This window comes from Barbus barbus (assembly GCF_936440315.1).
Source record: "Barbus barbus genome assembly, chromosome: 47".
In the NCBI taxonomy this organism is placed as follows: Eukaryota; Metazoa; Chordata; class Actinopteri; order Cypriniformes; family Cyprinidae; genus Barbus; species Barbus barbus.
The window spans coordinates 1,039,951-1,063,867 of record NC_136725.1 but is presented as its reverse complement, the minus strand read 5'-3'; the positions used below and the strand labels follow the sequence as shown (position 1 = coordinate 1,063,867).

Genomic DNA, 23,917 nt, shown 5'->3' with positions numbered 1-23,917 from the left:
TTGTGGTTCTATGTTTATGTGTTTCTAATTTTTAGAATCAACACCGCCAAGTGTCATTGTGTCATTGTGTGTAAAAGTGCTATGAAAATAACAATTTATCTTATTTATTAGGTGTTTTCAACCACTGCTGCTACGCTGACGGCGTATGCGCCCAAACGGAAGAAGACCGTCTACATTCTTAGCAGCATGCACAGCGTGATTCAGACTGATAATACCACCAAAAGGAAGCCAAACACTGTCACCCTTTACAACACCACAAAGTGCGGCGTGGATGTGATGGACCAGATGATGCGGGAGTACACTGTCCGCACAGGGACACGGCGCTGGCCAGTTGCCGTGTTCTATAACATGATTGACAAGGCAGCACTGAATGCACATGTGCTGTATCAAGCATGCACCGGAAGGCAGGAAAGACGGGTGGACTTCCTGGTGGAGCTTGCAAGAGAGTTGGCTAACTCTCATATGTGTGCGAAGAAGGCAAGAAAAGAACAATTGCTTCGGACACAACCCTCCACACCTAGCCCTGGAAAAAGAGCCATGTGTCAGGTCAAACACCAATGCAAGAACAATCATGCCACTGTGCGATGTGTTCACTGCTACAGATACACATGTGGTAAATGCAGACGGGAGATACCATGGCAGTGCCAGGATTGTGAGTGATTGCTGGAATGTACTCACTCACTTTTTAATATTATTTGTAAATATGTGTACAAATGGTTGGTTTCTTTTTTATTTTATTTTGTACTGTTTTTATCAATAAATCTCAGCAACAAAGGGAAAAAAAACATGTGTGTTGATTTCTCCCTAAGATGGCTGTGAAACACAAGTTTCCTTGAAGTGGCTCAGCATGGCCCCACATTGTTTACATAACAAAAGCAACTGTTCACAGCTGATTAAGGATATTAGCCTAAAGCCTTCCAGCCCATCGGCTGTCCTGCGGGTTTTATAGGTAGAAAAGCCAAATGGCTGCTCTCTGGGACTTCTAGTGTTAATGTATGATGACAGTAGCAGAATGAATTTGGAAGGGTACAAAACTATCTTTCCTACCAATATTCAAGAAAATGCCACCAGATTCATTGGGAAGTGCTTCATATTGCATCAGGACAATGACCCAAAACACCCTGCCAGTTCAGTCAAGGAATTTATAAGAGCAAAGAAATGGAAAGTGTTAGATTGCCCAAGTCAATCTCCAGATTTAAATCTGATTGAACATGAATTTCAGCAGCTGGAGAGGAGAGTAAAGGCAGAAACTCCCCAAAACAAGCAACAACTGGAATTGTCTGCATTAAAGGCTGGGAAAAGTATTTGAAAGGATGAGAGCAAGAGTCTGGTGATGTCTATGGGTCACAGACTCACTGCTGTGATTGTGTGCAAGGGATCTGCAACTAAATAATAGCTTTTAATCGTTTATATCTGCCTTATGTTCAACTGTCCCAATACTTATACATCAATGAGTGGCATGAACTCTAAAAGTGCTGTTCTTTTTATTTGGTAAAACATCTATGTGTTGAATCACCCAATAATAAAATGTGACATTCTGTAGTTTTGTCTCATATTCATCTTTTAATCATATTTGCAAATGTGTTGACTCCACAGCCAACAGAGCAATTTTGTATTTACTGTTCCTATACTTATGGAGGGGACTGTATATGTCCAGGATGGACATGTCTTATGGTTTATGCTTCAAATAATGGCCCATAATTATCTAAAAAAAATGTGTGGGAGCTCAGCTAATATGTTTCTATAGTACTTGAGTGTCTACTATTTATGATACGACATCAAGAGAATGGGAAATTAAAACCAAAATGTTTGAGTATTTTGAGGGTTGAAAGGCACTCTATGGAGATATTGAGCCTTATAATATTTTAATGTTAATGTCTATAATATACTTCCATTCAAAAGTTTGGGGCAAGAATTTAGTTTAAATAATAATACTTTTATTCATCAACGACACATTAAATTAATCAAAAGTGATAGTAAAGTATTTGTAATGTTACAAAAGATTTTTATTTCAAATGCATGCTGTTCACTGAACTTTCTTTTCATCAAAGAATTCTGAAAAAAATGCAAAACATATTACACCACAGGAATAAATGACAGTTTAAATATACATATGTGACCCTGCAGCACAAAAGCAGTCATGAGTAGCACAGGTATATTTGTAGCAATAGCCAACAATACATTGTATGGATCAAAATTATACATTTCTCTTTTATGACAAAAATCATTAGGATATTAAGATCATGTTCCATGAAGATATTTTGTAAATTTCCTACTGTAAATATATCAAAGCTTCATTTTTGATTAGTAATATGCATTGCTAAGAACTTCATTTGAACAACTTTAAAGGAGATTTTCTCAATATTTAGATTTTTTTGCTCCCGCAGATTCCAGATTTTCAAATAGTTGTATCTCAGACAAATATTGTCCTATCATAACAAACCATACATCAATGGAAAGATTATTTATTCAGATTTCAGATTATGTATAAATCTCAATTTCGAAAAATTTACCCTTATGACAGGTTTTGTGCTCCAGGGTCACATATTTCAATTTGTAATAATATTACACAACATTAGTGTTTTTGCTGTATTTTAAATCAATTAAATGCTGTTTTGTGAGCAGAAGAGACTTCTTTCAGAAACAGTAAAAGACTGTTAATTACTCAGTTGTTTGTCTGGTAGTGTATGGCCAGTAACAGAGTCTGCTGCAGACGAGATGAACACCTGTCAGAGAGTCAAACAACAGCAGCTAGAGGAGCATTTCTCCTTCTGTAGAGAGAGTTCAGAGCCATTAAACCCACGCCAGACCAACATCAGTCTCTCAGAGAGCAGCAGAAGCTTCTCTAGTGTTCATCTGACCGCTGAGAGCTAAAGCGACACAGCTGCACTCACACCGCTCTCCACAAACACCAGACGGCCGTGTGCCTCTGAACTCCTACTTGTCCTCCACTCCGACACAAGCACTGCTCAGTGAACAACACAGATCTGAGGTCATGTTTCTCATTTTCCCCTTTTTTATTGAGGATGTATTCATCAGGTGCATTACAGTAACAGTAAAAACACTTCATGTCGCAGCTTTAATTATGTAGCGGTCAGACTCTGTGAGTAGAGTGTGTGTGTTATCTGAGACAGGTTTTCAGGTCTGGTCATCCACACCAAATTCTAGCATCATCTAGCCTTTAAAACATCCTCTGCATGACATTTCCCAAACATCTGAACCAAGCAAACAGTTGAACTCTGTGTGAAGTGAAATGCACTGTGACTCCAGACTCTCCCTAGTGTGTGTGTATGTGTGTGTGTGTGTGTTAACTGTCACTGTAGTCCATAATTAATTTCCCAGTCTGGTCTTTATTATTCAGTATTTGATATTAAATTATGCCTTTTCAAGAGCCTCGATACACTTAGTTAAATACACTTTCAAATTAACATCTTGTCTTTTTAATCACATAACTAGTGAAAACTTTCTTGCATGTGTCTTTTAGCTCTACCTAATTTCTAAAGTTTTAATAATTACTTGAGTTACTTTTTAGCAAAACAGCAACAGACAGCTATGTGTTTGCACTGCTAACGCTGGATTCTGCTGCTCTTACAGGAGACGCTCTGACAGCGCTGACATGAACACTGTGCTAGAGCATAATTACACAAAACTCACAGAACATTTACTACGGTGAAACCACACCGCAGTAAGCAGAGCCTCGGCTGAGAGTGAGCGGTCAGAGAGGTCAGAGCGGCTCCTGTAAAGCAGCACAGTTGATGGGAACAGGTGTTGATCGGAGCAGTGTTTGGTGAAAGTGAGCACAGGTGTCAGTGCTCTGCTGCTCCACACACATGCTCTGTCTATCAGACGTGTGGGGAAACACTGTTGTGTCTACCAGATACACGTCTAGTGCCACTTAAAGAGCCCTGCAGCACTCCAGGGAGAAATATAACATTACACTCTTCATCTGAGAGAGCAACAACGAAACTCACACAGTACACTGAGACTGTAAAGCACATGAGCGGTCGCTATATTCCTCGCTGAACTGTGATAGTGTGACTACATCTGAAAGGTTAATGTACAGACACGTCTATGCTCTGAATGAAGACCAAAAATATGTATGCCAATACTACTGTAACTTGTACTTTTAGGCCTGGTTTCACAGACAGGGTTTAGAATAAGACGGGATTAGGCCATAGTTCAATTGGGACATTTAAGTAATTTTTATAAACATGCCTTAGAAAAAAAACATTACTTTGTGCATTTTGAGACAAAATAAAGGCACTTATATATTATAAGATCAGTCAGAGCAAGTTTCTTTCAGTACAGCTCAGACAACAAAAGTCATCACAGCAGTTATTTGAGTAAGCCAATTCTCAAATAACTGCTGTGATGACTTTTGTTCTACCCACTTAAATGATAGAAGTACTTGCGTTGTCCAATCTATACAGACCGTGTCTGTTCCCCGAAAAGCGAGGTCAAAATCTAAATTTAATGCAGGATCTAGAAAAAATCTGATCGTGATTAAACCAGAAAAACAAACAAAACAATTTTTAAAGCTTGGGCTCCTAAACATTAGATCACTAGCACCCAAAGCAGTTATTGTAAATGAAATGATCACATAATAATTTTGATGTATTCTGCCTGACTGAAACCTGGAATAAACCAAATTAATATACAGGTCCTTCTCAAATAATTAGCATATTGTGATAAAGTTCATTATTTTCTGTAATGTACTGATAAACATTAGACTTTCATATATTTTAGATTCATTACAACACAACTGAAGTAGTTCAAGCCTTTTATTGTTTTAATATTGATGATTTTGGCATACAGCTCATGAAAACCCAAAATTCCTATCTCAAAAAATTAGCATATTTCATCCGACCAATAAAAGAAGTGTTTTTAATACAAAAAAAGTCAACCTTCAAATAATTATGTTCAGTTATGCACTCAATACTTGGTCGGGAATCCTTTTGCAGAAATGACTGCTTCAATGCGGCGTGGCATGGAGGCAATCAGCCTGTGGCACTGCTGAGGTGTTATGGAGGCCCAGGATGCTTTAAGCTCATCCAGAGTGTTGGGTCTTGCGTCTCTCAACTTTCTCTTCACAATATCCCACAGATTCTCTATGGGGTTCAGGTCAGGAGAGTTGGCAGGCCAATTGAGCACAGTAATACCATGGTCAGTAAACCATTTACCAGTGGTTTTGGCACTGTGAGCAGGTGCCAGTTCGTGCTGAAAAATAAAATCTTCATCTCCATAAAGCTTTTCAGCAGATGGAAGCATGAAGTGCTCCAAAATCTCCTGATAGCTAGCTGCATTGACCCTGCCCTTGATAAAACACAGTGGACCAACACCAGCATCACTGACTGTGGGTACTTGACACTGGACTTCAGGCATTTTGGCATTTCCCTCTCCCCAGTCTTCTTCCAGACTCTGGCACCTTGATTTCCGAATGACATGCAAAATTTGCTTTCATCCAAAAAAAGTACTTTGGACCACTGAGCAACAGTCCAGTGCAGCTTCTCTGTAGCCCAGGTCAGGCGCTTCTGCCGCTGTTTCTGGTTCAAAAGTGGCTTGACCTGGGGAATGCGGCACCTGTAGCCCATTTCCTGCACACGCCTGTACACGGGGGCTCTGGATGTTTCTACTCCAGACTCAGTCCACTGCTTCCGCAGGTCCCCCAAGGTCTGGAATCGGTCCTTCTCCACAATCTTCCTCAGGGTCCGGTCACCTCTTCTCGTTGTGCTGCGTTTTCTGCCACACTTTTTCCTTCCCACAGACTTCCCACTGAGGTGCCTTGATACAGCACTCTGGGAACAGCCTATTCGTTCAGAAATTTCTTTCTGTGTCTTACCCTCTTGCTTGAGGGTGTCAATGATGGCCTTCTGGACAGCAGTCAGGTCGGCAGTCTTACCCATGATTGCGGTTTTGAGTAATGAACCAGGCTGGGAGTTTTTAAAAGCCTCAGGAATCTTTTGCAGGTGTTTAGAGTTAATTAGTTGATTCAGATGATTAGGTTAATAGCTCGTTTAGAGAACCTTTTCATGATATGCTAATTTTTTGAGATAGGAATTTTGGGTTTTCATGAGCTGTATGCCAAAATCATCAATATTAAAACAATAAAAGGCTTGAACTACTTCAGTTGTGTTGTAATGAATCTAAAATATATGAAAGTCTAATGTTTATCAGTACATTACAGAAAATAATGAACTTTATCACAATATGCTAATTTTTTGAGAAGGACCTGTATTGGTCTAAATGAGTCTACTCCACCAAGCTACTGTTATAAACATGAGCCCCGTCAGACTGGTCGTGGCGGCGGTGTGGCAACAATATATAGTGATATTCTCAATGTTACTCAGGATACAGGAGGTTTAACTAATTCAAAATACTTCTGCTTAATGTTACACGGTCAGATATGCAAAAGAAATCTCTCTTATCTTTTGCTCTGGCTACTGTGTATAGACCGCCAGGGCCATATACAGATTTCCTAAAAGAATTAGCAGATTTCCTCTCAGATCTATTGGTTAATGTTGATAAAGTGCTAATTGTCGGAGATTTTAACATTCACGTTGATAATACAAATGATGCGTTAGGACTTGCGTTTACTGACCTAATAAACTCTTTTGGAGTCACCGGGCCCACTCATCGTTTTAATCATACGCTAGATTTAATTATAATCGCATGGAATTGATCTTACGGATATAGATATCGTACCTCAGAGTGATGATGTTACTGATCATTTCCTTGTATTGTGCATGCTGCGTATTACTGATATTAGTTATGTGTTACAGAAGCAGGACAGAGACAGAGAGATGGTAATGGTTAGTTTTATTGACCGACAGTAAGGAAGATTGTGGCGATGGCAGGTGAGTGAAGAACTTGCTGAATCTTGACTGATACGCTTGAGGTTGAGCTTGAATCTCTTTCCTTGCAGGAATAGCGGCAGACATGGGACAATCGGATGAGGCACACACCGCAAACCAGGAGCAGACACTCGGGAATCGCTGGAGCAGACGGAACAAGGATCCTAGGAGCATAGAACGAAGGCAAGTACACAGGGTCTAACAGTTACTAAGGCTGTGGAAGCTTTAGCAGTCCTCCTTCGTCATGAACGAGACCGGACACTTGACTGTGATGAGGTGTGGTTATAAGGAGTGACTTGACGAGGTGATGATGGGGTGCAGGTGTGCTTAATCAAGGCTCAGTTGATTCCAGGTGCGGGTGTGCGTCATGATTGGCGATGAGCAGAACAGACAGATCCGTGACATTAGCTCTCCCTCCCGGAAGGTGCGTCCCGCACCGTAATAACTACATCGGGGGGGAAACGCCCTGAAGGGCGGTGCAGGGCAGGGACACAGGGAAAGCCTCCAGGCCGGATCCAGGGACTCAGGAGACCAAGGCGGATCAGGAGGCTCGGGGAGCCGTGTCGGATCAGGAGGCTCGGGGAGCCGTGGCGGATCAGGAGGCTCGGGGAGTTTGGGCGGCCATGGCGGAACTGGAGGCTCGGGGAGCCGTGGCTGGACTGGAGGCTGGGGAAGCAGTGGCGGATCAGGAGGCTCGGGGAGCTTGGGTGGCCATGGCGGAATGGCCCTTGGCCTGGCCACACAGGCCGTGGCTATATGGCCCCCCCAAAAAAATTTCTTGGGGAAGGTCCCCTCAGGGAACCATTGAGGAGGAGCGGGCTCTGTGAGGCGCTCTGGAGGAGCGGGCACTTGAGGGCACTCGGGAGGCGCAAAGCTGGACGGGGCCAGCGGAGACACAGGAGAGCACCTGCGAGGAGCAGGCACAGGGCGCTCTTGCAGCGCGGACTCTGCGGGGCGCTCTTGCAGCGCGGACTCCCGGGGATCGGGAACGACACTCCTGGCCGAGGTCTGAGAACTGGATTCCAGAGGATCGGGAGCGGCAGTCCTGGCCGTTGTCTGAGAACTGGATTCTCGGGGTTCGGGATCGGCACTCCTGGCCGTTGTCTGAGAACTGGATTCTCGGGGTTCGGGATCGGCACTCCTGGCCGTGGCTTGAGAACTGGATTCTCGGGGTTCGGGATCGGCACGCCTGGTCGTGGCTTGAGAACTAGAGTCTCGGGGTTCGGGATCGGCACTCCTGGCCGTTGTCTGAGAACTGGATTCTCGGGGTTCGGGATCGGCACTCCTGGCCGTGGCTTGAGAACTGGATTCTCGGGGTTCGGGATCGGCACTCCTGGCCGTGGCTTGAGAACTGGATTCTCGGGGTTCGGGACCGGCACTCCTGGCCGTGGCTTGAGAACTGGATTCTCGGGGTTCGGGACCGGCACTCCTGGCCGTGGCTTGAGAACTGAGATTCTCGGGGTTCGGGACCGGCACTCCTGGCCGTGGCTTGAGAACTGGATTCTCGGGGTTCGGGACCGGCATTCCTGGCCGTGGCTTGAGAACTGGATTCACGGGGTTCGGGATCGGCACTGCTGGCCGTGGTCTGAGAACTGGATTCTCGGCTGCGCTCTGACAGCGCGGATTCAAGGAGGCGCTCTGGCAGCGCGGGTTCTCGGGGGCGCTATGGCAGCGCGGAGCTGAACGAGGCAAGAGGGGACTTATCTTTCCCTGGCGGATGACCGGTGGCGGGATAGAGAGACTAGGGGAAGATTTCAGCATTGTTTCAACAGATGTTACGCATGGGTCTAATACCTTAGACTCCAGGTCAGCGCTGTTAGAGACCCATTTTCGGGCACGCGGGAACACCAGGGGACGTCGGTTACTGACTTCAGTGGTCTGGCGTGGGGAAAGTGGATTACCTCTGTCTCTAGGGGGGATCTCGGGAGAAGTTCAGACTCGAGATCGAAGACTCTCCAGACACCGGATGACCGTTTCCTTCCAATCCAGCTTAGAGGTGTCTGGGAACTTCATGGGATGATGGTAGAGGATCCCGAGCCGGAACAGGGTCTTCGGGGTTTGATTGTCTAAGGTACTGGAGAGGGCGAGCGGCACGAATGCCCTTGTGAAATTCAACGGGTCCGGATTCGAATGGGCTAGGTGAATAAATTTAACTCGGTCATCCATTCTGTATGTTCGGTGTAGGTCCGGTCTTCTGTTACAGAAGCAGGACAGAGACAGAGAGATGGTAATGGTTAGTTTTATTGACTGACAGTAAGGCAGATTGTGGCGATGGCAGGTGAGTGAAGAACTTGCTTAATCTTGACTGATATGCTTGAGGTTGAGCTTGAATCTCTTTCCTTGCAGGAATAGCGGCAGACATGGGACAATCAGATGAGGCACTCACCGCAAACCAGGAGCAGACACTCGGGAATCGCTGGAGCAGACGGAACAAGGATCCTAGGAGCATAGAACGAAGGTAAATACACAGGGTCTAACAGTTACTAAGGCTGTGGAAGCTTTAGCAGTCCTCCTTCATCATGAACAAGACCGGACACTTGACTGTGATGAGGTGTGTGGTTATGTGTGGTTATAAGGAGTGACTTGATGAGGTGATGATGGGGTGCAGGTGTGCTTAATCAAGGCTCAGTTGATTCTAGGTGCGGGTGTGCGTCGTGATTGGCGATGAGCAGAACAGACAGAGCCGTGACAATATGGCTCCGCGTTATCGTCCGGGCAGAACTATTGTTCCAGTCACCAAAGACAGATTCACAAATAACCTGCCTGATTTATCTCAACTGCTCTGTGTACCCATAAATACACATGAACTAGACGAAATGACTAGCAACATGGGCACTATCTTCTCTAATACATTAGAAGCTGTTGCCCCCCTCAAATTGAAAAAGGTTAGAGAAAAACGTACTGCGCCATGGTACAACAGTTATACCCATTCTCTCAAGAAAGAAACTTGTAATCTTGAGCGCAAATGGAGAAAAACTAACTTGGAAGTTTTTAGAATTGCGTGGAAAAACAGTATGTCCAGCTATAGACAGGCTCTAAAATCTGCCAGGGCAGAGCATATACGCAAACTCATAGATAATAACCAAAACAATCCAAGGTTCTTATTTAGCACAGTGGCTAGATTAACAAATAAACAGACACCGCCCGATCTAAATATGCCCTCACAGTTTAATAGTAATGACTTTATGAATTTCTTTACTGATAAACTAGTTAACATCAGAAATACAATATCAAATGTAGATTCTACTGCTTCTAGTATTTCAGCTTCATTCATCGCACCCAAAGAAAAACTGCAGTGCTTTACAACTATAGGACAGGAAGAGCTAAATAAACTTATCAGTGCATCTAAACCAACAACATGTTTATTAGATCCTGTACTCACTAAACTACTGAAAGAGTTGTTACCTGTAGCAGAAGAACCGCTTCTCAATATTATTAACTCATCTTTATCTTTAGGTCACGTCCCAAAACCATTCAAGCTGGCGGTTATTAAGCCTCTTATTAAGAAACCACAACTAGATTCTAATGAACTGGCAAATTACAGACCCATTTCAAATCTTCCGTTTATGTCTAAAATTTTAGAAAAAGTTGTGTCTGCTCAATTGTGCTCCTTCTTGCAAAAAAATTATCTCTATGAAGAATTTCAGTCAGGTTTCAGGCCTCACCATAGCACAGAAACTGCACTTGTTAAAATTACAAATGACTTGCTTCTTGCTTCAGATCAAGGCTGCATCTCATTGCTAGTATTACTTGATCTTAGTGCTGCGTTCGAAACTATAGACCATGATATACTCATAGATCGATTACAAAACTATACTGGTATTCAAGGGCTGGCTTTAAGATGGTTTAGTTCCTACCTGTCCGATCGCTACCACTTTGTTCATTTAAATGGGGAGTCATCTCAATTATCACCAGTAAAGTATGGAGTACCACAAGGATCTGTCCTAGGTCCTCTGCTATTTTCAATATACATGTTGCCCCTTGGTAATATTATTAGAAAATACGGGATTAGTTTTCATTGTTATGCTGATGATACTCAACTATACATCTCAGCAAGACCAGATTAAACTTCTAAAAAATGCAGCGGCTAGAGTTCTTACCAGGTCAAGAAAATATGATCATATTACCCCAATTTTACAGTCTCTGCACTGGCTACCTATTAAGTTCCGTATCAGTTACAACATATTATTACTTGCCTATAAGGCCCTAAATGGTTTAACTCCTACGTACCTAACTTGTCTTCTACCACGCTACAATCCAACCCGCTCCCTAAGGTCGCAAAACTCTGGACTTTTGGTAGTACCTAGGATAGCAAAGTCCACTAAAGGAGGTAGAGCTTTTTCACATTTGGCTCCCAAACTCTGGAATAGCCTTCCTGATAACATTCGGGGTTCAGACACACTCTCTCTGTTTAAATCTAGATTAAAGACACATCTCTTTAGCCAAGCATTCACATAATGCATCTTATAATTTTGTACTGCAGTTATATCTGATCAAATGTACATTATTATTGTTCTTTAGCTTGGGTTGAACAAATAATTTTTGCTTAGATGGAACAGCAGCTACGCTAATTATGTCTCTATTTGTTTCTCTGTTGATTAACATCCCGTGGTAACTAGGAATTACAGAAGCTTCAGTCTGGATCCAACCCTTAAATGATCTGAGATGACCGAACACCTGAGAAAAGATAATGCCAACCCCTCAGAGGAACTCAGAGGATGCCAACGCTCAGACAACATACAGAATTACCAAATTTTGCCATAAATTAAATATATTAAGGTTCTGCAATATATAAATATATTGTGGAAACTTAATTTCCTGCAGAACTGCTTTGCAACAATTTGTATCGTAAAAAGCGCTATACAAATAAACTTGAACTTGAATTTAGATTTTAGTCTGGGATTACTCTTAAGCCTGGTCTGTGAAACCGGGGGCTGGTGTACTAAACTCATTTTGTACTTAATGCACTTTAATTGTGCTGAGTGCTGAAGTCCAACTTAAGGGCCAGTTGCATAAACTTAGCCAGCATGTTTAGACTGTGTCTTAAGAACTATGGTAGTTTTACCAACTAGCAGTTGCCAAGTCTTACTTTTCCAATACAAATAAGACTAATCTACCTTTTCAAAGCTGAATTTAAGAAGCTATATGATGACCAGTCCTGAAGAAGAAAAAATTAGATGACTAACTTTTTAAGACTAGTCTAAACAGTCTTAAACCGGCTGCAGATGTATATATTTGATTTTGCTAAAGTGGAACTATTGCAAGTTTACTTTAGGTACACTTAAAATATCTTGCATTTAAAGAGCAATATTATTCAGAGATCATACAATCCTCATCAATAGTGATGTTAAAACACAGTTTAGGCTTAATATTGAAAAATGTGCATTGTGCACAAATAGTACTCCAAATAAAGTTTAATTATAATTTTTATATCAGTAAGTTTCGAGCGATATGTCAGTAAATAGTTAACAGATTTGAACTATACTTAGTGTGAAATAAATGTATTTTAAATATATTACTTTTTTTTTTTTACTAGGGTTCACTTGTCGATTCTTTGTGAAACTGGTAATTTCTGAATGGAACTTGTTTTAAAGTTAATCCTACTCAGAGCTGCTTGAAGTACCTGATTCCTCATGCAGTGAACAATATGTATCATAAGGAATAATCCACGGCATATGGAGCGGCACTATTGTGCACAAGTGTGTCTTTGTGTGAGAGTAACAGGGCTGATCAGACTGGAGCATGTAAACATTTCTTTACACACTGCAAAGCATCTGAATGTTGCGTCTGAAAGGAAAACTCCCACAAATGCCTAAAATCCCTGCATCCACGCCTTTTAATCAATACTGTTCATAAAGCATCATGAAGCAGTCGGAGGTCATAGCAGCGGAGGACTCGTCTTTGTAGCTCACTGCGTCACAGCTTTCTCTCAAATGAGCCAATAAACACACACATGTGCTGCTGTCAATCAACACTCGCTTTCAGCTTCTACATTCATTCTCTTCCTCACAAGACTAATGCCACGCTCCTGAACAAACACAACAGCAGATGAAACCCATCTGAATCTTTTAGGACAGATTCTGGAGAAGAGCTCGAGGCCCACGGGTGTCTTCAGTGTTTTCACTCATAACGCTTACTTCAGGTTTCAGACACTCAAATCCATAGATCGCATTCATAGTTTGTAAAAAAAAAAAAAAAAAAAAAAAAAAAAAATACACACTGGTGTCTTTGGAGGTTAATCAAAGATTCTCTGTAGGTCATTAAAACAGCCCTGTTCTTCTCATGTTGTTTAGGGAAAAGTGCAGAAATGTATTTGGAGCCGCCCATTGCCCTCAAACTGTACAACCAACTAGCATGATCATTAGAGAAGTATTTAAAACACAATTTACATTACACTTCACATCTAGAATATTTTGAATAACAGGACAGTGATGCATCAGTCACACAGCGTCACATGTCGAGGCGTTATATCTCTAATGTTGCTTTCAGACCAGTTCCCAAAAAACAACAGTCTGTTCAAAAGCTAGCATGATGAAGCAGACTTCTGAGGCATGAAGACATGGAGTTTGTGTGTTAATGTCATCGACTGAACCCTAACAAGGTTTTACCCCAGCTATAGGCAGGTTAACGGCTCATGCCTCAGTGTTTCTGGAGATCATCAGATCATCAGCTGAGAGGAAGACGAGGTCTGCTGCCGCCGAAGGATCTCAGGCTTTCTCAGATACTTATTTTTGTCTCTCAGTTACATTGGTCTGTGACAAACCCTGTAATTATGATGGGAATAATGCTGTTTTTATTGCAAGCAGATGGAGCATCAGACCACTCGCCTTAACAAACAGAAGCATAATACAATAATCATACAGGAACAGACTTTATACAAGAGAGACACACACACACACACAAACAAACACACACTCACCCACACACACAAACAAACACACACTCACACACACACAAACACACACTCACACACACGTTGGTTTTTGTGGTTTATGGGGACTCTCCATAGGCGTAATGGTTTTTATACTGAACAAACTGTGTGTGCTATTGCCCTACACCAACCCTACACCTAAACTTAGCCTCACAGGAGACTTTGTGCATTTTTAGATTTTCAAAAAAACACCATTTAGTATGTTTTTTAAGCCTTTTGAATTACGGGGACATAGGCAGTGTCCTCATAAACCACCTTCATATTGTAATACCTCTGTCATACCCATGTCATTATACAAATTTGTGTCCTCATAAACCACATAAACATGCACACACACACACTCACACACACACACACACACACACACACACAGTCAGAAACACACACACTCACACACACACTCACACTCAGTCAGACACACACACACACACACACACACACACACACACTCACACTCAGTCAGACACACACACACACACACGTATACACACACACAGTTGTATGGATTTTTAATTGGTTAAAATGAATGGAGAATATGGTGTTTTTCCGTGTGCGCTCAACCATTTCCGTTTTTGGTGCTCTATCACTTGATGAAGTCTGCACGTCCTTTGCACGAAACAAATTAATAAAAAGCTTTCTTAAAAAGGCAAAAGAACATATGTTTGTTTTCTTAATATGACAATTATAAATCAACAGACATTTTCTCAATATGCGACGTGCAGGACAAGGGGTGAAAATGCTGTGCAGTAGGCCTACAACGCAAAGCGGGATGGGTGGTCACCCTAACCCTGCACCAACTCACCAACCCCACTGGAAACCCTGTTCTAAGGCATCGTGAAGCAGTACTGAGGACATTGCATAGACTTCCACTCATTTTCTATCAGGTTAATGATATTTTCCATCAGCTAACCAAGCCCTACCCCAGGGACGGATCATGAGCAGAGGTGTCCTGGGCACGGACTGATTAAAGGACCCCCCTTGAAATTGTGGTCATTTTTCTTAAGTTCAAATAGCAATGGATTCTATCTACACTAAGTGAAAACAGCAGTATTTTTAGTGATATGTTCTTTACACTAAGTGCAAATAGCTATAGATTATATTTACACTATGTTAAAATAACAGGCTTTTCTGCTATTTATACTACTTGTTGCAAAATAGTGGCAATTATCTGCAATTCAGTATTGTAGTACATTATAAAACAGTATGCAATAATAACGTACTGAGTGTAAATTATCATTTTGATTCAGATTATTAAATGGACATCTTATTGATAATAAAGCCCTCCCTACACCTACCCTAACCCTACCCGATACTTTATTTAAACTTTTTGGTCATTTCTTTCATTTTTATTAAAAATAAATGCCTTTACGATGTGATATGAGATTTGAAAAGGGAGAAATAAAGTTCGGCAAAAATCGGGTTTGAACCCTGGTCGATCGCGTCAAAAATACCACAGTACACGCTTTACCATCTGACCACTGGAGATGTGGGCTCGTTGCAGCTTTTTATCATCTCCACAGTCCCTATCACACGTTGGTGGGGAGTTAGTGTAAATAGTCTCTGCCAGAAGGTGGGCTATTTGCACTAAGTGTAAGACACTCCGTTTACATTATCAAAGAACATTATCAAAAACTCCCATTAATCACTGAAGGTGCTCACATTGTGAAATTAATATCTTGCTTACATCGTACGCACTTCTGTACTTTGTTGTTTCTGAAGAGAGAAATCGGCAGAGAGCAGAATTCATTCAGGGAGCGCTGAATAAAACGGCTGTTTCAGCGATGACTCATCTGGACGCCTCTGATTGGTCATTGCACTCATAAACTCAACAGAATCACGTGTGATTGGTTATAATGCGCAGTGCTGTAGAAACACACGGCTGTCTCTGTGACAGCCAGCGAAGTTGAGTGAACACAGATTTTAATTTAGCAGCTGATGATGCGCTGCACTGAATGATCTAATCACACCGGTGTGGTCGTTTATTAAATATAAAAAATATTATTTTTTATTTTTTTTGCTGCATTCAAAACCCACTTGCCTCAAAAATCTGAGGGGGCCCGATTGAAATCGTGTTCTGGGAGTAGAGGTATTTCGGCTGGGCCCCCTCTGGTCCAGTGCCCTGGGCCCCTGCGTTCATCCGTCCCTGACTACCCCTCACACAAACATCTGCAGAACACTAGATCTACATCAGCAACAGCTTCTGGTTGATTTAGAAGCCTTTTAACCAGTGAGATGTGACAATACACACACTACAGACCAACGCTTCTGAACAGGAAGATTTAAACAATTCTTTTCTGATCATAAAGCTGTGTTTATTTGAAGCAGTGTCTTTATCATCGCTTTTGATCAATTTAAAGCATCCTTGCTAAATAAAAGTATTAATTTCTATAATCCCCTCCAAAAACGAAAATTATACTGACTCTATGCTTTTGAATGGTGTAGTGTATAATGTTACAATAGCTTTATATTTCAGATAAATCTTTGCATCTTTCTATTCATCAAAGAATCCTGAAAAAAGTACTCAACTGTTTTCAACATTGATAATAATCAGAAATGTTTGTTGAGCAGTAAATCAGTATATTAGAATGATTTCTGAAGATCATGTGACACTGAAGACTGGAGTAATGATGCTGAAAATACAGCTGCAACATTTCAACATTTTACTGTTTTTGCTGTGCTTTAGAACAAATCAAATAAATGCAGGGTTGGTGAGCAGAAGAGATTTCTTTAAAAAAACATTCAAAATCTCGTGTTCAAAAACTTTTGACTGGTAGTGAAAGTAAGGACATTTGGTCATCACAAGTATAGTTAAAAAAAGCACACTCAGCAGCATCAGAGAGTGTGTGTAAGTCTGAGACGAACGCATCAGCCCAACAATAATATTCAGGGAAAAATGATAAAACACACATAAATAACTGTTTTATCCTGAGAAGAAATCAAATGCATTGACCTTATTAAATTAGGACCTAAATGAAAGTAGGTGTCGCTTTAGTGCAACAGAAAGGACAGAATAGTTCTATTGTTTGTAAACGGTCATCCTAACGCAGTTTACCTCTTTTGAAGAACAGCGTGCGCTCGGTCCAGACGCGTGGGGTCCGCTCGAGGAGCGTCTCTCTCTGCAGAGCACACACTCCGCTCAGACGCGACGCGACGCGACGTCAGAGCGAAGCAGCCAATAGCAGCAGCGGCTCAGTGTGGAGCACTCACTCGGAAGCTGACCAGAGAGCTAAAGAGCTAGAACTAGAGAGCTAGTTCCTCAGTCAGCTAAAACAGATCTGCTTCATATGTGTTTTGGGTCATGGCTATGTGTGTGTGAGTGCGTGTGCGTGTGCGTGTGCGTGTGAGTGTGTGTGTGTGTGTGTGTGTGTGTGTGTGTGTGTGTGTGTGTGTTTGTGTGTGAGTGTGTGTGTGTGTGAGTGTGTGTGTGAAGGGACCTGGTGCTATAGAAATGAACCTCTTATATGAGGGGCGGAACGTGCCATGGATTACCAACCAAAGTAGGCAGTCGTGTAGTTTTTACGTGTGAGAAGGAGTACGTCGCAACACTATGGAACGCCGAATGGGTCATAATTCGCCATTAACCAGGCGCCTGGTGTCCCGAAAGCACCTGTTTTTACGGCGTTCTACTCGAAAAACCGCCGTACATTACGGCATTTTGTAGTACAGACGCCGTAAATTTTCACGGCAGATATCAGCGTTTATTGATGCAATCCAAAACGCCGTTAATTTCGCCGTTTGGCCATCCATAATGCGTCTGACAAAGACGGCGTAAAAAACGGCGTTTTCTCTAATATTAAAATCAGCCCCTCCTTTTCTACACAGTGTTGGTGTTAAATCAAACTTGAGTCATTCGACATATCCCAAGCCCGAGTCGGTTATTCAAGATAGCTGTTTTAATCTGATCATCTTCAGCAAGTCAGATCCTGTGGGACAGCAGCGACAATCCTTAGCTGGCTCACATTAATCTCTATAACGGGAAAATTTATCGATTTTATGACATAATATATATTGTTATTATGAGGAAATATATCGTTTTAACGAGAACAGATGTCGTTTTAACGAGAAAATGATGTCGTTTTAATGACAGCATTATTCATTGAGTGGAAATAATAATATTGCAGCAGTGCGTTACCGTAGAAAAAAGGCCAAAATTTTGACATTTTTTATTCAACAGAAATTTACTTATATTGTACTCAAGGCATAACTGCAAGCAAGTCTATAGCTAAACGAACAAAACAATATATATGGCAAATCAAATTTAATCAACAATAAAAACCGACGCCACTGCTTCAACTGATTCATATAAGCTGTTGAATAATAACTTTTCCCTTTATTGCTGTTATTTGCAGAAAGGGTAGTTTCTCCAAAATTGAAAAGCCATTGTAATACACAACAAACGAAAAGGTGAAAAAACGAGCATCGGAGCTCAGACTTGAACTCCCTTCACTAAAGCAACATAGGTTACAATGAGCCAGACCACTGCTCTTCAGCTAACAGTACTTACAAGCGGATGCTCACTGTGTTTGACAAACATCAACATACACAAAGGATAATACAATTGTACAATTTGTGTACATATGATAAAGAAGACGGAGATACACATGTACCCAATGAAAAAGTAAAAATATCACATGATGAAAGTCCAAATGTTGGTCACACTAACATTACTGAACAGGATGAAGCAGATCGCCATTCAGTTCCACATTCTACTAGTCATGACTGCCTACTTCCTTAAAGGGGCTGGACTGTGTAGAAAAGGAGGGGCTGATTTTAATATTAGAGAAAACGCCGTTTTTTACGCCGTCTTTGTCAGACGGAGCGCCGTAAACTACGGCGCATTATGGATGGCCAAACTGCGAAATCAACGGCGTTTTGGATTGCATCAATAAACGCCGATATTGACGGCGGTTCTGCCGTGAAAACGCTGTAATTTACGGCGTCTGTACTACAAAACGCCGTAATGTACGGCGGTTTTTCGAGTAGAACGCTGTAAAAACAGGCGCTTTCGGGACACCAGGCGCCTGGTTAATGGCGAATTATGACCCATTCGGCGTTCCATACAATACAGACGCGTGACACCAACGCCGGAGAAAGAGTACTTTGCCACCACTATAAATTAGTATCTTACCCTCATGTGTTTTTTCCCAAGTTTTCTTACTTTCTTTATCAATCATTAACTTTTTTATTTTACTTTTCCTGTGTTCTGATGACATTAACTATATCCTCGATACTAATTGTGTATTGCATACAAACTTGTATGTCATTGATGTCATCTCTGTACTTTTTACAAACATAATAATTAAAAAAAGACTTCATTTGCATTCTCTTGGAGATTAATGACAAATTATACACCATCAAAGTCGCAATTTTATGTTATGTTCACAACTATTTACAACAACTTCAAATATAAACACAATTAATAATTATAATCTATACACAAAATATTCTGGGATATGTCATTCTGAGTTTTTACTTTTGATGGTGGTAAGAATTTTAATTAACACAGCTGACTATACAATGTGTGAATAGCCTACATTAGCTCACGACTATATGCAATATTCTTTTCAGGAGATTAAGTCATTTTAATAGCCTATTATTTTCAAGAAATCAACAATGGCAAAATATATGACAAAAATACTATTCTAATCACAAATTTCAAAACAATGCAGGTTCATTTTCAATTGTTTTAACTAGGGCTATCAGTAATGATTATTTTGTTAATCATCTGCTGAAGATTTTATTTATATATTTTTGGTAATATAAGATAAGTGAGCAATAGCTTTTAGTACCTATTAAATACATGTAATAAAACGGCAATAATAATTGGTTGAAATAAAGTATCAAAATGTATAAACAATAAACTTACATATTTTATGTATGATAAGAAATGCCAGCAGACGGCCTGACGATTGTTGTTAAACTTTACATCACGAGCAAACCATTGTTTATCTAATGTTTAATTGCATTTACTCTGTAATGTTTGGCCACATATTTACGATAGAAATACTACAGCCAACAGTTTAAAGTTTTATTTTGAAACCTTAACCATTTATTTATAAATATTTTGATGCATTCTCATGTGTTGCTGGCTATGTTTTTAAGTTGCTACAAATCATTTCAACAGCACAAGTTTTGTCCGCATTCCCAAATGCAAGTTATTGTGGAAAAAAGTACCAAGCATAGAATAAAATAATACAAGGACCGTAAATGGTTTTGCCACAAACTCAACTCTGTTGAACAGAACAGTACCAGAGGGTTAAAGGGATAGGGTTGTTTATATTGTCCCAAACAAGTATTTATTTTTCTTGCTTCTTTGGAAAATAAAAATTAAAAGGAGACTTATGGAAGAATTTTCCATGTCCCTCAAAAATATGATTATTGAGATTTCTGAAAATAAACAATGGTTCATTGCAGAGAAATTGTGAAAACTCTTGAAACCATTAATATTTACTGTACAGCTCAGCTGTACATATTTATGTTTTCTTGTGTTTTTTCCAATGTTTTTTTTTTTTTTATTGTAAATTGATATTCTCCTTTTGATATTGATATTGATATTCAATGTAGGCTATTAGCCTATGGAAGTTTCATCATAACCTGCAGTTTTCTCTTGAACACAGTGTACGCATTTTCCTGTCTCATGTTTTCTAATTTTTCCAAAGGTACTAAATGTATAATCAAATCTAAGTAAATAATTGAATCTTCCTTTCTATTTCTGCTTGTTAGTCTATTTACCAGCATTTCTTTGGATGTTATAAAACCATTTTTTCTTCCTCCCATTGTTTCTGCCATCTACTTTTCACATTGTTTTATTAACTTCATCTCAGTCTTACCAATTTACTTTCATGCCTATATATATAAAACTTTCCTTTGGCTACCTTTTCACATTCACCTGCCAATGAATACATCCTTACTCAAGAGATTGCATTACAGTAAAACAAAACGATTTGCTTTTAATAAAACAGTCATTAATACAATTTCTAGACAGTTCTGAGCCAAACAGAACATGAAATAGATAATTAACTATTAATATTTGAATTAGGTGTTGAGGCAGTTATCAAGGTGTTCAGGGTTGCATGATAATTACAGACAGGTGTGTTGGAGCTGAAGTCTGTAGTAGCTCTTCAGGAGCAGGGCCGGAGACCCCTTGTCTATACAAATTATGATCTTTTTGGTTATTTCTTTCACCCACTGTTGTAGTGCAGGAGGGGTTCCATTTCATGTTTTGGAGTCTGCACATTTTGTATCTCTCCCTCATCTGACATACACCTTTCAGCACTCTCTATTTTTCCACCATCAAATATTAGTGATTTACATTTCACAAACTTACATGTAAATGGACTATATAAAACTACACTGTCAATACACAAGTTACATAAATCAATGCATTTATTTCCATTCAAAGTTAATACAAATTAATAATATTAGACTAAACCGATTCCTTATATTATAGCTCCATCTAGTGGACAAGGTTAATATCCAAGCCTTCAGGTTGCTGTTGAAATTGCTGATGATTTAGAGCAGTGGCTTTCAATCCTGGTCCTGGGGACCCACTGCTCTGCACATTTTGTATGTCTCTCTTATCTGACACACTTAGTGTAGTTCATGGATCTCTCTCCTAATGAGCTGATGATCTGAATCAGGTGTGTTAAATAAGGGAGACTTGCAAAATGTGCAGAGCGGTGGGTCCCCAGGACCAGGATTGAAAACCACTGATTTAGAGCAGTGGTTATAATGCCAAAAATACAATTATAATAGTTCAGGAGGTTTCAAATTCTAAACCAGGAGTTCTCAACTGATTAGGGCTGGAGCTAAACTCTGCAGGAAAGTGGACCTTGAAGACCACAGCTGACAACCCCTGGTTCAGAATTTGCTGTTCTCCTCCTGAGCATCAGAAATTCATACATCTATTATAACTGCTCCTCTTTTTGGTCAGAAGTTACCATGTTAGTATTCATTTGTTGTAACAAATTTAATAATAATAATAATAATCCTTTCTACCATCAACTTTTTACTGTTTCACTTTTTGTAAACTCTTATTTTCCAAAATAGATAAGCTATATACATGAAACCAAGAATGTTTTCCCAGAATAACTTGTTCTGCACCACATTTAATGTTGAAGAAAATGTTAAAAGACTTAAAGAAAATTCAGGCAAGATCACAAAGGATCAAAAAAGAAAGAAAAATGGAGCATAGGCTCTTAGGGCTATAGCATCCAACTTAAAATAATGCCTTTAATGTTCAAAACATGTTTAATTTATTCACTTCAACACTAACATAACAGCCAATACACACACACACACACACACACACACATACATAATACATGCAATAAATGTAGAATTCTTATGGATTATTGCCACTTGTTGGTTAACTAATTACTGTAAAATCTGTATGTATCAGGCGTCATGGAATGCGACGTACATAGTTCAGACGTACCAATCACACATCATTTTTTATGTAAATTTCTCACGTACGCCGCCGTCACGTCGCCGCCTAAGATTGGTTCTACAGTGACGTCGCCGTGACGTCGCCGCGGGACTATCGTCTGCCCTCCCTATCAATCCCATTCAAAATTTGACATGGTCAGATGGCGACGGAAGGGTAGACTGCTCCTTCTCCTGCTGAGCCTTAGAACGGCACGGCCCGCCCCTCATACTCTTGTTCCTGATGAGAGGAAGTAGCGCCATCTCAAGTTCAGAGACGGGAAACTACCGAAGATCTGCATCAGCTTCCTCTGAACACACACATAAACCCCTGAACGATGGAAGAGGGCCACTCTTACAAAGAAATGACATTTCTGAATGATGCTGAATTCTTTGCAGTATGTGCAGTGTTGAGCTGTTTAAACATATATAACTCATCCTAGGGTTTGATTTTGAAGAATCAACATAGAAAGACTTCATCTTTTAAAATATTTCTGTAACAGAAGGACCAGGCTCCTCCCAGAGCCAGTTACCCCGATCCACTTCACCTGAGTTTTAATCACCTGCACCTGCACCTCATTATTACCAGCCACATATAAACTCAGTCACCAAAGTCACCAGTTGTCCGATCTCAGGATTACTCCATGGACCATCTCTGCTTCCTGACAAAGCTGAGTATAACTACCTGCGATTACTTACCTGTCCTTACTTACCTTCTGCCTTGTCTTCTTCCAGTCCTCCTCCTCGTCTGTTCCGGTGGCTTGGTCGGATCCTCGTATGTCTCTGCCGCTCTGCCGCTGCCAATCCCCAGGATCTGTCAAGACAGAGAGACTGATTGTGATTGACATTCCTATTACCTTAACCTCACGAAGTGACACTCACCAAGTCCGAAGAATCCGCACGATTGCTGTTTGCTGTTTCACCCTGTAAATAAACACCTTGTGATTTCACTTACCTCTGTGTCCGACCCGTTCCATTACAATTTCAAGTCAAGTCAGCTTTATTTATATAGCGCTTTTAACAATACAGATTGTGTCAAAGCACTTAACAGTATCAAATTGGAGGATAGAGTGTCAGTAATGTATAATGATAAGATTAAACTCAATTTTCAGTTAAAGGCATTTCATTATTGAATTCAGAGATGTCATTGTCTAGCTCAGTTTAGATTAAATAGTATCTGTGAAATCAAATTGACGATAATCACTAGAAATGAAGTGTCCCCAACTGAGCAAGCCAGAGGCGACAGCGGCAAGGAACCAAAGCTCCCTCTGAGACAGAATGGAGAAAAAACCTTGGGAGAAACCAGCCTCAGTCGGGGGGGCAGTTCTCCTCTGACCAGACGAAACCTGCAGTTCAATTCCAACCGCAGCCATGTCAGATTGTGTAAAGGGCTTATCTGATTCCTGTGGTCTTGTCCTGATGGGGCATTTTAATTTATAATTTAATGTATTTGTTATATTTGTGTTTTATTCATTATTTGAAGTTTTTTATTTATATGATTTATTCATTTGCTATAATTGTAATGTATAGTTTAATGCATTTATTGTTTCTCGGTCTATTTTTATAATATATATTTGTTTATTATCATTTTAATTTATAGTTTAATTCATTTAATATATTTTTGTTGAATATGCACACACACACACGTGTATATATATATATAATTTTTTATATTATACTATTTATTATTTTAAAATGTATTTATTTATTT

At 40.4% G+C, this 23,917-nt stretch overlaps 1 protein-coding gene across 1 annotated transcript in view; it reads right to left on the bottom strand.

Annotated features, from left to right (window-relative positions):
• Positions 1–17,100, bottom strand: part of LOC306866000 (multiple epidermal growth factor-like domains protein 10) — a 77,102-nt gene extending 60,002 nt beyond the window's left edge. Inside the window, exon 1 of the mRNA XM_079410932.1 lies at positions 16,835–17,100. The gene's annotated coding sequence lies outside the window, so the exon portion shown is untranslated. The remainder of the gene's footprint in view (positions 1–16,834) is intronic.
• Between the last annotated feature and the right edge of the window lie 6,817 nt (positions 17,101–23,917).